Below are 11,990 nucleotides of genomic sequence, written 5' to 3' on the forward strand. Positions count from 1 at the left end.
ACAGAGTAACGTAATGACACGACACAGTGACGCGACAATGTATCACATCATGACAACACAACAGCAGAGTGACACTGTAACCGAATGACAGAGTAATACGACACGCTAGCAGAACAACACAGCGACACAACAAGGTAACAACGACACAGTGATAAGTTAACGCAACATCAGGGAAACTGACACAGTAACACACTGACCGACTAAGATGACACTCTTACACAATGACACAGTGACATGGCAAGTTAACACAACAAACACACAAATTTAAAATGTCTCCATTGTGGGACGGTTAAAGGAATGTTCTATTCTATTCAATGTCACAGTAACACAATAACAAAGTAACACACCGGCACACTGACACAACTCTGTAACACAAAGACACTGTAACGCAACATGACAACTGTTAAAGAGTGCCTGTAAATGTCAGATCCTTGACATCAGCCCCCCCTGCAGGAGAACCTCCATCCGTGCAAGCACATAATCCTCTCAGGGGTTTGATTATTGCTTGACGTCACTTTATTTTATCGATGGCAAGTTGAATGGGGTTCAGCTCTGTGTTCAAAATAAAAGGCTGCTCCAACAATAGTCCTGCCCTGTCAACGACAGAGGGCAACACCCACAGTTCACTACGATAACAATTTCAGTGAAATGTCACGTCATAAATTGAATTTCTAATTTAAAATACAACTTCTCAGTTTTCTCTGTCACGACTATATTGAGTGATTTGACAAGAGTGATTGAACCCAAATGCACAACTTGAAGCTTTGAAGTGTGATCTAAACTGTTTTTAATAAAAGATGCAAAGAAAATGGTGAGCATAACAAGACAACTGAGAAAAAAAACACAAGGTCCAAGGCATGAGACCAAAAAAAATAGCACAATAAACAAGAAACAAAACTCACTACATACTTTATATATGCTGGTGTAGATTAGCGATACAACAAACATTCATGACAGTACCTCCCCCTCTCGCGATGGCTCCTGACATCCCAAAAAAATAGCACTAGAATGGGCTTACCCCCATCTCCTCCAATGCCAGGTGCAGACATCTCCATTGGCAACACCAGAGGGGGCCCTTGAGAAAGAACCAGCAGGGGCGTCACAAGGGGATTCACCGGTCAGCAAAATATGCTGAATTTGGGCCCCAAGGGGTTTATTTGGACAGCATAGCTAACATGGGTGTCCCTCTGTACTAACTGCAGTGTGCCCACGCAGCAGTTCAAGGACAATATTCAGTACTTTTCCCCAGCTAGATGAACCGCCAGGTTATCTATGTCAGTCGGGTTCATTTTGGGTTGCAAACAAAGTTTGGTTCTGTCAAAACTTGAATAGCTGACTTGGCAAAGCTGAAAAAACCTTAAGTATCTGAACTGCCTCACAGGTTCTGAGTTGGCAGGTTTATCACATAGGTCTGGCCCGGGATTGCGGGCTCATAAAAATTGTCATGTAAATCTGTCTGGAGTCAACAAGGACAGAAGTTTGGTATGTTTAGGTTGAGGGCCCTTCGTCATTGACGCCTCTAAGGCGGGGGACTTCTTGGTCAACTCAGACATACTTCTTTAAGTAAAACCAGATGTCAGTTTTTCATGAACAACAGATCTATATAACCTAGTAAGATACACAGATCGGGGAAACATTTATATCAGTTGAATGCTCTCCAGTCAGTTTTTGGTAAACAAAAAACCCAAACTCACAACTTCAGGCAAGTGGCGCTAAAACTGTCATCAATAAAAGGAGAAAAACAGCAACACGACAACGAACCTGACTGTGACACGAAAACTGAGGACAATAACATGAGCGCCAAGGTCTGAGAACAAGAACTCCAACATAAATCAAGGAACCAGCACAAAACAACACTCACTGAAGGGAGAACAGGTGGAGACAACTGACAGGCTGAGGAGAGGGAGGCATGCATACATAATCAAACAACACCAATCAATAACAAACATTCATGACAGCAATGTGCTTAAGCTAAATTTGGAGCAAAATTTAGAAATGTTTTTTTTTCTTACTTCCGGGGTTTCATTAGCACTTCCGGTCTTGGGGCCCTTGTTGACATTTTGAGAGTTATAAATAGTCAGTCTCAAACTGGTAGCAAATATTTTTTCAGTGTGTGTGTATTGTTTGTGTGGTTTCAGTGTTTTTTATCGTGCACCACCCCAACGGGTGGTTTACTCCACCCTAAATTGCCTTAACTCGCACGATTATTGTGCGGGATCGATCGTAACGTCACCATGGCGTGACGTCACCATCGCGGCCCCGTGATGTTATATGTTTCTTAAAATACTTACCCACCGCCAAGAATAGGTATTTCTATTAAAATGATAGTTGCGCTTTTGTTGTAAGAAAAACGCATTTAATTGAATTTTACAAAAATAAAACGGATGCCGTTTTTATTATTTTGTTGCGATGACAGGTGGACGGGACTTCCGGGTTACCTTCCACCTTCAAGTCACGATCCTCACAGTTTCACAGTTTCCTCAACCTGATGTTAACTCACATAATTTTGCACATACTCTTGCTTCTCCTCTGGCTGGTTTGATTAATCTAATCTTTTTTTCTGTTAGTCTAACTTGTTTTCCACTTTAAATCCATTTGCATTCTAATAACTTGTTGAGTCTGTCTGTTCCTCACCTTATTTACATCAGACAGAATGAAAAGAAGGCGAAGCTCATGATTTACCGACCGAAAGAAAGAGATCACAGATGCAAGTGGCCAAAATGAGTTTTCTCTGCAGGGGTCGGGGCTCTCCCTTAGACATCTGGGATGAGCTCAGAGTAGAGGCTTCCCCACATCTGACTCTGGCGAGGTGTTTCAGGCGTTGAGTTTTGTTTTGTTTTTAGTGTGTCCCAATTCACCATTATACATATTGGGTTTTCTTCACAAATCATTTTGGCTCAGGTATATCAAGTCACCAATGTTGGTGTTTATGTTGATGCTTGTTTTCTGTGTGGTTTGGGGTTGCAATGAATTCTGTTTTTTTTTTAATCTGGAACAGTTAATTATATTGCAGACGCGGCTGTGGCCAACAACAGCTATTGCTTATCAAACAGACATTTTACCTGCACCTGGGTGTTTCCCTGACCAAAACACTACATAGGATCATTCATTCTAAATTTCTCAGCAGTTTATTTGTCGTCCATCGGAAATAGGCAGCTGCCGGTGAAAAAAAGTCACATCTTTGTGATTCTACAACTCTCCTCATTTTATCTGTTTCAACCCCATCTACATCTGTTTCAACTGGATGTGATACCAGACATGGCCAGAGGGAAGCAGTGTGACCGCAGGATTTGGTCCAAAGCTCAGATCGGGGTTTCTGGAGTTTGTTCCAGCTAAAAATGTTTTGCTTTTTTGCCAGAAAAAATGCTGTTGTTTCATTCTAAATGTCAGCGCACCCTGATCTGAGACAAAAAAAAAAAAAAAAAAAATTCTGGACCCACAACATGACCAAGAATTACATGGAGAAGTAGAAAGAAATTACAATTAAATGTGGCAATTTTTGTACGACACCACTGGAAAGAAAATTGTTGTGAATATTCCTTAGAAGTTGATATGAATTGACACGAGGAAATATCATCTAGAGATCATTTTAAAAGGCGTCATCTCAGAAAATCTGCACTCGTGAGCTGTGTCGTGACAGTTAGCCAAAGCAAAGTGCTTTATCCCCAGTTGTTAAAAAAGAGAAAGTGACCAACAGGATGAAGGAATTTTGTCCTCTTGTCACTAAAAACACACAGTGAACTAATTTACTTCTAATTTTGAGTGAAACTGATGTCTGACTGGGAGGAAAGACAATATGATCCTCGCCAATGTCATGATCTTCCTCCTCCGCCTCCTCTATGTTGATGGTCATTCTTCAGTAGAAACAAGTGGACAGAGTCTGGACTCCACATCTGACATCGTGGCTGCCAGGAGACCGGGATTATTTCTGTCTGAGCAATGATTTCCTGTTCAGGGATTAAAATAATAGTAGTAATAATAACAATAATAATAAAAATCAGTATTTACTGAGGCAGAAGGCACATGACACTAGCGGGTAAATAACATTCCTGCAATGTTTGATGATTATTAAAAATTGTGAAAATAAACATTATTTGCCCTTAATCTATTTACCTTTATTAACTTTGTTGGCTCATATGTTTTTGATAACTCAAGTGGAAAGAGAAAATGTATTTGAAAATTAATCAAATATAACAAGCAACTGAGCGGGTGAATACTTGTATGCCTAAATCTGACGAATGGTCATATGTTAAATTCTTCTTTCACCATCGTACGATTCCTTCCTTCTTGCCGGGTTCCATCCCGGTCGTTTTCCTCATCTGCCATGTTTCACCATCAGCTGTGAGTGAAGTTCTTCGGTGAGTGAAGTGGGTGAAGCCGGGATTGGACTGTAGGAGAACGTTTCCTGTGGGACGCGCTTTTCAGGTCGGGATCAGCTTCTTAGATTCAGTGAAGGTTATGTAACATTTTGAGGGTTCCTGCTCCTCACACTCCTTGTAGCAAATCTGTGTTTCAGTGGAGGTCCTCTGACCTTCGACCCTAAACCAACACCTTTGGGACAAATCTGGACAGACTGTTAGCGACGTCCGAACTCGCAGATGTTCTTCTGGGTGAGACCGTAGGGCAAAGATTTTTGCGTATATCCAACAAGCTCTTTCGGGCTCACCACCTTTTATTTATGATCGATTTTTTTTTTTGTCATTTTGAAATTTATTTTCGGTTGAAATGAACTGCCACTTAGGGCTGACAGAAAGAAGCGGCTAACTTTGATACTAAGCATCGTCTTTGTTACTATAAATGCCTGACGTCACCAGATCAGTGTTTCCCTCTACAGCTGCCTCCAATTACATGTGTGTGTGTGTGTGTGTGTGTCAGAGTCCAGGAGGCGACTTGGGCTGATGATGTCATCACCGTTCTCCACGCCGCTTCTGTTCGTCGAAGGCGTCTCTATTTTAGCGTGTTGTTTTATTTCCATTGAAGGAGTTTCCTCCACACACACCCAGCCGCCCGCAATAAGGTCAAAGGTCATGTTTAATTTCCAAGCAGCTTTAGGCAGCTTTACCTTTCATTTCCATCTTCAGTTTCATAAAGATGTTGCTGCCTCCGGAATCAAATTTGCTCAAATTTCCGGGATCCTCTTCGCCCCCCTGTTTAACTCCTTTTCTCCTGCTAGGTTTTTTCTTTGACAACACTTGACAGCGGCACTCTTTTCACATTTTCAGGGCGATTTTCATACATTTTAATCGCCTCTGCTCACTGCTGCTCCCCACCTGTTCGTGTTTCCAACGTTTCCTGGCCCCCTTTCAGGAGGCGGACTTTCAGTGACCTTTCCCTTAGAGCTCTGACACATTCACATCAATAGCTGCTTACAAACAGAAAACTTCTAAGAACGCAGTTTTAAAAACTCTCCGGCTCACATTCAGTTCCGGGAACTAGCCTCCCCCTGGGGAAAATTTTTGTTTTGCATTCCCACAGGCAGTAAGGGACTATGTAGCTTAAGTGCCTCTCTCAAAAAACAATCATCGAAGGAGAGGACATGGACAACATGGAGAGCGAAACGGCCTCGGTATCCATGACAGGATAAGAACCACGAAGAACCCAGCTGTTTGCAAACTTATTTTGGACCAAAATGTTGACGTTCCCCTGCGAGCCCCGAAGCTTGGACTTCTTCGTCGGTCCATTTCTTGCTAGTTGTGTCCCGGTTTGTCACCAGAAAACAACCGAGCAGTTACAATTTTTAAAAATGGTGCGCTGCGAGACGTACATGGTAATGGGCGTGGCTAACGCGTTACACCAATCACCAAGCACCATATAAGACCCTATGAAACCATAAAAAGACCCTGCTTTGGAGCAGGAGCTAAAATGGTTCTAGGACCGTCCCTTTTAGCAGGACACGGCCTATTTCCTGTAAAAGTCCCTTCTATGTGACAAGGACTGATGTTCTTGCATTCATGAGTCTTTTTCCTCTTGAATGGATTCACTCAAAAGTCTTCCAGGTTCTCCATTTTTCCGCCTCAGACTCGTCTTTCCGTCCCCCTTCGCCTCCTCAGTCCGATTCTCTCCTGAAATGCTGTGGTTCTTCTTTCCATCCCCTCGTCCTGCCACTTCTGTTTGTCAGGTTTTTCCGTTGCTGCTCGGTGGGTTTTGGACTCGTGTCAGTTTGGTAATGGGACACTCAGCTGGTGAAGCTCCCAGAACCTCCTGGCTGGCGTGGAGAGCTCCAGTGGAAAAGATGCTGATTTTGAGGTGCGGAGACGTGATTTGTTCTGACCGCGTCACAAAGTTTCATGTCGAGTATCGCAGCTGAAAAGATCTTCGAGAAGAAGTTAGCTGTCAGTCCGATTTCTGAAATCGATCTTCTCAAAAACAAACACAAAAAAAAAAAAAATGATTGAATACCTTCACAAACCATCTGAAACGCCATCCAGAACTTTCCTCGATCAGATCAGTTGAATCGAAACCAAAGATGATTTTAAAAGACTACAAAAAAGTGGTCAGCCTCTCTGGTTCAACTCCTACAGGAAGGCTTTTGGTGCAGAGTCTCCATGTTCTCCCCTTGTCAGTGTGGGTTTCCTGGGGGCTCCGGTTTCCTTTCACAATCCAAAAACATCCAGGAGGTTCACTGCCCAACTTTGGATGAATAAATGGTTGGATGCTTAGATGTGCCCCCGTGATCGACTGGTCTTAGGTGAATCCCGCCTCTCGTCCAACGGCAGCTGGGATCGGCTACACCCCAGACTGCGAAATTGATCAAGATTAAAACAGTATTAGTTTCGAAATGATTGCATAATAATGAAATTAGTGGATATGACAGACAACCCCACTGTTTCATGGATGTGGATGACCTCTGCATCCCCACCCAATGAGAAGACTTTCAAACAATTGAGTCCTCACCGGAAGAGATGTCAGCATCCAGCCAACCAGACAAGATGTAATGCATCGAAAAGACCATTATGCTGGGAACCAGATAGGGATGGCTGCAAACTTCCCAACCATCTCTACCCAGTGTATCTCAGGCTTACACTGGATGGGACACTCTCTTGATAGCTCCCCCTTCAGAACATGAAATTCGGGGTCAACAATCGGCAAAACATCCTAACAAAGTGTGGTGCGACCCGATCGCGGTCCCCACTGCAGAGTACTCCTCATGATCCCTCAAAGCCTAAGATGAACAGCGACTGCAGGAGAACGACATCAGACACCCCTTGTACATCCAGAACCCACTTTCTAGTTTTACCTCTCAATTCGACCAAACCAACAGCAAAGGCAAACATCTGGAGAGCAGAGTGGAGGCAAAACCACACCCAAGCCCATAAATGTGTGGAGAGAGAAATCACGCCCAAAGGAAGCCATCGGTTGCAACCCTCCTTGACCAGCCTGGAGGATCCTGAGTAGACTGTGCACGGCGCACGGAAGGGATGCAAAGAACTGGTGACAGCGAGGAACCTTCAAGTCAGTCACCAGTGGTGGGGCAGTAGCATCACGTAATGGGTAGTGTGTCAGAATCGGAATTAGAATCAACTTTATTTATCCCCGATGGGCAATTAGGGGGCTGAGGAGTTGGGCGGCTCTGGGGACAAAGGTTGTCCTCTGGATTTTTGCAGGCGGGGCAGCAGAGTCTGCGACAATGATCTGCGAGGGTCATTTTGGTTGTTTTGAAGATTTGTCCATCATTGAAGCAGGAGAGAGGTCTGAGGGGGTGGCCAATTATTTGGGAGCAGACCAAGGCGCTGCGCTCCAAGTGATTGCTTTCGTGTTCGGTGATGGATGGGAACCAGCAGGCGAAGGAGAAGGTCATTATGTTCTCAATGAAGGCATAATAGAATGTGGTAACACTTTAGCGTCTTCTTCTCCTTTCGGCATATCCCTCAAGGGGTTGCCACAGCGAATCAACCGTTTCCTTCTAGCCCTATTCTCTGTATCCTCCTCTCTCACTCCATCCATAAGTCTTCTCTTTGGTCTTCCTCTTGACCTCCTGCTCCAATTCCAGCATCCGTCTACCAATATATTCTCTATGTGGTTAGGATTTCGCTGCTAACCTCATATGACCTCAGCTTCCTGAGCAGGTACTGCAGCTGATAATATTTCCTGATGATCTCCTCAGTGTTAGAGGAGAACCTCAGGAGGTTGACCAGGAGATCACCCAGGTATCTGTATCTGGTATGGATCCAATCACAACACCATGACTCCGCACCAACAAAGAGAGTTCAACCAACTTTATTGAGGTGCAGGTGAAGAGATCGTGACAGCAGAATTCAGACAAGTGAGGGGGAACCAAAGACAGGCAAGGTCGGTGCCAGGAGGGCGCAAAAAGTTCGCAAGATCAGGCAGGGGCATCGACAACAGGCAAGATAGGCAGGAGGCCACTGGGAAGTCCCACATGGCAAAGAAGGTAACTTGTGGGAGTGGAGTTACGCTTTTAAGTCCAATCTAATTGCCTGCCATTGGTGTCAGCTGTGCCTCCAGGTGGATCAAAACAGCTGATGAGGTGGAACCACAGGAAAACCACTGAGAACCGTGACACATTGACAGGAGGCACAACTGGAGTTCGCAGACATGAAGATGTTGACGGTCCCTTTGGGAGTGACCAGAATAGATAGGATCAGGAATGAGTCTATCGGAGGAACAGCACATGTTAGATGTTTTGGAGAGAAGGTCAGAGAAGCCACACTGAGATGGTTGGGTCATGTACAGAGGAGGGATAGTGAATATATTGGTAGAAGGACGCTGGGGCTGGAGCTGCCAGGCAGGAGGTCTAGAGGAAGACCGAAGAGAAGATTTATAGACGGTGTGAGAGAGGAGGATACAAAGGATAGGGTTAGATGGAAGAGGTTGATTTGCTGTGGCAATCCCTGAGGGGAAAAGCCAAACAGAAAGGAAAAAGAGGTTAGATGCAATGAAAACCTGTTCCCATCAAGGGTAAAATACGATCCATAGATTCAAATTCATTTTACAAACCACAATTTAAATCCAACTGTGTCAAAAAAACACTTTGAGTTTAATGTGACAGGAATTGAAATACTTTGAGCATCATTGTTTTCATTTTGGTCCAAGGCGTTTCTGTCGCCGGTCACCGGGGCTTTGAGCCTGAAGAAGAAGGTCGTCGTGGAGACGAATCCCATAAGTGAAACTGCAGGTGTGGATTCATCCCTCCTCACTTTGAAAAAAAAATGACTTCCTGTTTGGGAATTAAATTCTCCGAGGCTGGGAGGAAGTCAGTGACAGGATGTTCAACCCTCCGGTTGGTCTGATGTGTTTGTTTGGATGTTACATATAGTGTGAGTGTGTTTATCTGATGAAAGTGTGTGTGTGTGTGGATATAGAGTATGCATGTGTTTCTGTGTGTCTGTGTTTGCGTTTCTATTTTTTTGTGCATGTGCGTGCATGTGCGTATGTGCGTGCGTGTCTGTGTTTTGTCAGTGCGGCAGCAGCTGCTCGGTCGTATCAGCATCAGGCTCTCGGGCCTTCAGTTCTGATGAAAACACTCTCTCACCTCGACGACTCGCCTGTAAAAGCTTCACATTCCAGCGAGTCTCAGGACCAAAAGGGGCCGAAGTGTCTCTGTGAGACACACTTTAAGGACCCAGAGCTGCTTTACAGCTGATTAATAAGGCTTCAGAACAGAAAGGGAACAACATTCCCCCTGCCAGCGGGCGAACTGAGCACCAGTTGTCATAAAAATTTTACCGTGAATATAAACAAGTGCACTCAAACTGATCCCAACATCACCCGATGCTGGGCTGGAACGAAAAGATTTTCACAATCGGAAGGAAATTTTTGGGGTTTTATCCAAGTTGCTGCTCCGGTCATCTCGGCCGTGAATTGTAAGGTGGGAATGGGAGCTGTTTGAGATCAGTTTTTACTGAGTCTTGGTTTACACCAGTATTAAACGTTGTTTATCATCGCAAGTATTTCCCTCTTTACGGTGACGTAACACAATCGACAACCAATAGGTGAGCTCCGACAAAACTGGACACAGGAAACCTGATAGACAAACAGTCACCAGAGCGGTTAAAAGTGAAGGAAAAGCAATGGACAGAAATAGCAGATGCTCCGTAAATAGACATTGCATGGTTGGTTGAAAAAACGCAGAAAGAATCTAGTTGTAGTCTTGTAAATACCGACCCTGTGAGAATCACAGTCTTTATCAAATCTGAGACTAGGCTGCGACTAAAAACTCTTGAGCAGGTATCAGACGATAGTTTTCCACAAATCTTTTCAAAGTCTTCTGATTTACAGGTAGCATGAATCGAGTTGGACCTTAGAAGGTGTTGTTGGAAGTGAAAAAGCAATACATAATATTAGCAGTGATCGTAACTGAAGCATAATGGTGACTGAAGTGCAAGTTCTGCCCGTACCAACCAACACACTAGCAGTGGACGGACATCGCTACCGACCAATCAGCATTAGTCGTTCAGCCACGTGCATTGGACACACAGATGAGACGTTTCAGTAAATTGATGTGCTTTGGATTGACCACAACTTTAAATCAAGCCACTTCTCTCAACGTTTGCAGACGACACGAGTGTTTCAGTGGCAAAAAAACCCAGGTTGAAACATTGCGACGGTTTGAGCGTTAACTTCTTTCTGCACCTTGGATGGCGAGCGGGGGGTCGGCTGAGCTCGGGGGGTGGGCTCGGCGGCTTTCCTGTCACGGGCTGTGGTCATCCGATGGGGGCGGGGTGGTGGTCGAACCCCCTCGGCAGCATCTGGAGGCCGAGTGAAAGGACGGACGCCAAACACTCATCCCCGCTTTGTGCCTGCCACTCTGTTCGGGGACAAAAGAGCAGGGGCGCACACACACAAACACACGCTCACACACATTTACACACCAGTTGGGCTTCACACACGCCTTCGCTCGGACGCTCGTAGCTGTCCCTTCAGTGTCAAAGATTATGACTTAAAGTTGTTGCGCAGATCATGGAGGGACTCGCGTGTCAGTCGACAGATTGTTATCGAGACGTCTAGTCTTTTTGTTGTTGATCTCCATGCGAGAGTCGGTTTGATTTGATACATTTCAGAGATGATATTGTTGTTCTTTGACTTTGTCGTTACTCGCTGTGATTTGTCTAACAGCCACTCAGGGTCGCATGAGGAACGAATTATTTTGAGTGTTTGCACAGACGATTCATGCTCTTGTGTGTTTTGCGGGTGTGTGTTCATTTTAGGATCTGGAACCATTGGTGTCATGTGATATTTTTGTCTGTTAAATATCCATTTTTCAAGTCAAACTGAGTTTTTTCTTGATGTTCATAATCATGATAGCAACAAAGTTAATTATAAATCCACTGGAAAAAAGCTCATGGCCCAGGTGAAACTGGAACAATATCATGAAAATTAACTAAAAATACTTAAAGTATTAGAAGGGTAAATTAGAACCAAAACAAATATATCTTCCCCCCAAAAAATCATCGGATATCAGGTAAAAATCTGGCATAATTTACCTAACACATGTTTTCTAATTACACAACTGCCAAAAAATTAAAAAAGGTACAAGAAGAAATGATTTTTCCAATTACTTCCAAGTAGTTGGGGGTTATTCCAGCCATTGTTGTTGTCATGTGGAGGTCCCGCCCCTCACGCCGCTTCCTGTTGAATTTCATCTAATCATATGTACCAAATGTCAGGATGCAGCAAAACAAATTCCGACTGTAGAATAGATCATGATAAAGGCAGGAATGAGGCTTTTAGAAGGTCGACGCCGAGGTCGTTTCCAGCTAGCCGGCTTATCGCCGTGCATGTGACATCGGGAGGTGTTCTCCTTGCCAAACTGACATCCATCTTGTCACATTAGCGAAGAGAAGCGTCTCAGCGAGCCGCTCAGGGGCTCGTTCTGCATCGACCCGCCGCCGCCGCCGCTCCACCGCAAACCTCATTTATCCAGGTCAGGATTAGATTAGCCGGTCTTCCCCCGACACCAGCAAACACCTCATTCAATTAACCACCGATTAGAGAGGTGATCGTTCATCGGGGAGGCAGAGCGGCGTGAT

This window comes from Fistularia commersonii, chromosome 36 (genome assembly GCF_037954325.1).
Source record: "Fistularia commersonii isolate RoL2024-O1a breed Wild chromosome 36, RoL_Fcom_v1.0, whole genome shotgun sequence".
Classification (NCBI taxonomy): Eukaryota; Metazoa; Chordata; class Actinopteri; order Syngnathiformes; family Fistulariidae; genus Fistularia; species Fistularia commersonii.